Genomic DNA, 4,791 nt, shown 5'->3' on the forward strand with positions numbered 1-4,791 from the left:
TCCTTGTGCTGTCCAAATACTGCTCTCATTGCATAGTCACTTGCGTCACACATGATTTCAAAAGGAAGACTCCAATCAGGTGGTTGCACAACATGTGTGGATGTTAATCTGTCAATTAGCATTTTAAATGATCTTGATAAGCATCTGTCCACTCAAATGGGGCATCCTTAACAAGAAGGCCACACAAAGATCGTGAGATCATAGAAAATTTTTGTATAAACCTTTTATAAAAATCAGCATGACCAAGGAAGGATCTTACCTCTTTAATAGTTTTTGGAGTTGGCAGTTTTGAGATTAACTCAATCTTGGATTGGTGAACCTCTATACCCTTAAAAGAAACAATATGACCTAATACAATACCCGAGGATACCATGAAATGGCACTTTTCTCAAATGAGGACAAGGTGTTTCTCTTCACAGCGAACAAGGACTGTCTTTAGATTTATCAAACAAGTGTCAAAGGAGTCACCTAAAACAGTTAAATCATCCATAAAAATTTTCATATAATTTTCAACCATGTCACTAAATATACTCATCAGGCAGCGTTGAAAAGTAGCAGGTCATACATTACACAATCCAAATGGCATTCGACAGAAAGCATACGTACCAAATGGGCAAGTGAAGGTGGTTTTATCTGGGTCTTCTAATGCAATTTCAATTCGATAGTAACCAGAGTAACTATCCAAAAAACAGTAAAAAGGGTGACCAGCAACTCGCACAAGGATTTGATCAATAAAAGGGAGGGGAAATTGTCTTTTCAGGTGGCAAGCATTCAATTTTTTGTAATCAATACACATTCGCCACCCAATCACATGCTTTGTAGGTACTAGCTCTCCCATTTCATTCTTCACATAGTAATGCTTGACTTCTTGGGGACAACTTGCATAGGACTAACTCATTTAATGTCAGCAACAATATATATAATCCTTGCATCTAATACTTTTAACACTTCATTCTTTACCACCTCTTTGATGGTGGGATTAAGTCTGCGTTGTGGGTCTCTACGAGGGCTAGCTCCTTCCTCTAAATTAATTTTATAAGAACAGACTAAGAAGCTAACACCTTTGATATCAACAATGCTCCAACCTATAGCTGACTTATGCTCAATAAGTGCGAAGCAATTGATCACCTTGAGAGTCAGACAATTCAAATGAGATAATAACAGGAAAAATATCACTTGGACCAAGGAGAGTTTATTTTAAACCTTTAGGCAAAGGTGTCAATTCGACTTTTGGTGCCTCTGAACTTGAAAGAATCTGTTTTTCACTTTTCTTGGGCAACTCCACAATTTTTGGTTGCCAAGCCTATGTGCCATGATCCTGAGCTTCATGAAAAATAGCACAAACATCAACAACATCAAATGAATCACTAATAGTGTCACTAATAGTATCTAACTCAGAGTTAATAAAGAAGTATTCAAGGGGGTCAGAATCATGAGCTGTGTGAACTCCCTTGTCTATGAGTGCATCAATCATGTACGATTGGTGACACTTATCATCTTCTATTGGTTGTTTTTCAACATGAAAAATATTCACCTCGAGAGTTATACTCCCAAAAGAGAGTTTTATTAGACCGTTCCTGCAATTAATAAGAACGTTAGCAGTAATAATGAAAGGTCTACCTAAAATCAAGGAAATTTTAGAACTAGAATTAACAACAGAACTGGTGTCAAGAATTAAGAAATCAGCAGTATAATAAAATTTATCAATTTGAATCAAAACATCATCCACCACACCCCATGGCAGTTAGACTGAACGGTCAGCTAGTTGCAACACCAGAGTAGTGGGTTTGATTTCTCTCAACCCTAGCTACAAATAAATTGATTAAGACATCAAATTTACACTAGCTCCTAAATCTAGCGAGGCTTTCCCAAACTCATGATTCCCAATAATGCATGCAATGGTTGGACAACCAAAATCCTTGTACTTAGGAGGAATTCAGTGTTCAAGTAGAGCACTAACTAGCTCTGTCAAAATTGTTGTCTTCTTAACGTGGTGCTTCCTCTTAACTGTACACAGATCTTTGAGAAATTTTGCGTAAGTACGAACTTGTTTTATAACATGCAAAAGAGGAAGATTGATCTTTACCTGCCTGAGGTTCTCCAAGATTTCATTGCTAGAATCCAAAGTTTGCTTACCAAATTTTAAAGCTTGAGGAAATGGTACCTTAACTGAGCTCTTGATTACCTTAGCTTCCTTGGGTAACGTGGCACTATCATTGCTTTGTTCCTCTTCAACATCCTCTGGCTTATCAGTTGTTGGAATGTGTAAGGACTTACCCTTTCGTCTCACAATGACATTGTTCTCCTTCAAATTTTATTGAGCCATATGTTGACCTTGGGGCATGGGTTGAGTTTGAGAAGGGAACTTGCCACACTCATTCACACTCAACGAAGTCATCAACTTGGATACATGACTCTTTAACTCCTTATTTTCCTCAACAATCTACGTAATCAAAGACTCAAACTTTTGATTAGCTTTACCATGTGTCTCAATAAAAGCATGCAAAGTATCTTTTAGGGGGTTTCCTAGAATAGGGAGATGCATGATATGGTGTAGAGTATTTCCTTGATGGTTGTGATTGTGCAAGGTTGTGAGTGTCAGACTTCCAACTAAAGTTTGAGTGATTTCTCCAACCAGGATTGTATGTATTTGAGGAGGGTGAAAAGGGCTTTTTATACATGCCAAGAGAATTGCAATGTTCCTCATACACTCATCTCATCTCAGCAAGTGTTGGGAAATCTTGTGCAAGATGATCTACTCCCTAACAAACAAAGTAAAGTTTAGGGGCATTAGCTTGGGGAATAATACGAGCTACCATAGTTTCTTTCATCTTCAATACCTATAACTCTCTAGTTAGGCCCTCCGTCCTTGCCTTCAAGTTATCTTCTTCTTTGAGATGATATATGCCTCCACTAGAATGAGTTTGATTGGAGCATGCTCGATTGGTACTATCAAAAGCATTTGGTCCTGTCCAAGTGTGAGCTTTTTCTGCAAGTTCATTCAAATACTCTACTGCCTCATCCGGATCCTTATGCAAAAGCTCACCATTACACATCATTTTAACAAATTGCCGCTCTCTAGGAGTAACACCTTCATAAAAATAGCTAACTAGACGCCAACTTTCATAACCATGATGGGAACACAAGCTAAGTAACTCTTTAAAACGTTCCCATGCTTGATACAAAGTCTCACTATCCTTTTGTATAAAATTTGAGATTTGCCTTTTCAAAGCATTAGTCTTCTGATGAGGAAAGTATTTATGAGGAAAGTATCAGTGTCTACTTCCGGTCTCCTTGCAAATCTACCTAACTCGTCTCTATATCTATGCATGCAAACACTAAAAGAGAAAGGAAAAAAAAACGAAAGCAAAAGAAAGGAACAAGTTTACCGCCTTTGGTGTGTCAAATTTAGCAAACCTATTCTTTGAATGAGCTTCTTGAATGGTCTCCTCGGCAACGGGGCCAAAATTTGGTTATGCCCAAAGAATAATGTGACTGTCACAATATAGATTGGGGTGTCGATTCCACAAGGGAGATGGTAGAAACATTGAAAGAGACTAAAAATTTAAGAGAACCAAAATCAAAGTAGCAATGTAAGATGAATCATTTCTGAAAATAAATAAATTGAAGAAAATGTAATAATGAAAAGGTTTGACCAGAATTAATAGTAGCAAAGCATTGGGAATCCCTTACTTGAACTTGATAATTCTATTCATAGCAGATTCATTAGATACTCAATTAGAGATCATAGCACCAGACTCTCTAATCGGAAAACATATCTTTATAACCAATTTGTTCAAATGTAATTCTTGAAAACTACTATTTTTTTGAAAGCATGGATTGCTATCCTATTAGACTTAGATTCAAAGACGACAATATACTCAATAGCAATACTGCAACAGAGAATCACACCAATAAGATCGACAACCAAACCTGGAACATAAACACCTCAACAATCCCATAGAGAAAGCATGATTGAATCTAAGAAAAGCATTGGCTATAAAATTATCTGAATACAAGAAATACTAATAAGAGATGACAAACAAGAATTTTATCAGCAAGAAAGTTTAATACATGAATCCAATAGAATTGAAATCATCATCATTCAAGCAAGTTCATTCCTAGCTTCATAAAGGAATTAGCTATCCATTCGAAACAAGGATTATTTTTTTGGAAGATGAATTTCTCCTAACCCTAGCACCCTCTCTCCCAAAACAACAAGGATTTTTCTTTTTTGCCCCCTGGCTCTCTATTTTCCTCACTTGTTCACAAGCCATCCCAATAAGGAAAGAAAATTGCATGCAAACTTGGGTAGGAAATACTCCAGATTTCCACATGCCGATTTTTGGGCACTTTTTCACTTAGTAAACGGCTAAATTAGCAACTTTCTATTTCTGGAAAAAATGTAACCCATTGAGTTCACTTTCCAATGCATCTTGAATTGCCTTAACCGCAAATTGGACAGGGAAAATATGACCATAATACTTATGGATACTCGGAGAAGCTGTAGATTCATAATATTTTTCATTAATTGCTCTTTCCTTCCTTATTTATGATGCAAATCTCTTTGACTTTGGCCGTATGATATTCTCTATTGATTATTATTTTCTTTCCTATTAGCCAGATTTAGCTTGATCATTTTTAGATTCACTCATGCAATAAAATCAATAGACACTGAACAAATCTTGGGCACTAAGGATTTAAAGTTGAAATTGGAAAAACATAATCAAAATCCCCAAATAACACATACAATCTACCAATTAAACTCATAAAAGAAATGTTTAGAGTACA

General features: G+C 36.4%; 1 non-coding gene across 1 annotated transcript; it reads left to right on the top strand.

Moving 5' to 3' along the window:
- The first annotated feature begins 3,127 nt into the window (after positions 1–3,127).
- LOC118349143 lies at positions 3,128–3,235 on the top strand. The gene has a single exon (XR_004802133.1). It is a non-coding gene; the product is annotated as a small nucleolar RNA R71 (small nucleolar RNA).
- Positions 3,236–4,791: the final 1,556 nt, after the last annotated feature.

This window comes from Juglans regia, chromosome 7 (genome assembly GCF_001411555.2).
Source record: "Juglans regia cultivar Chandler chromosome 7, Walnut 2.0, whole genome shotgun sequence".
NCBI classification, from domain to species: domain Eukaryota; kingdom Viridiplantae; phylum Streptophyta; class Magnoliopsida; order Fagales; family Juglandaceae; genus Juglans; species Juglans regia.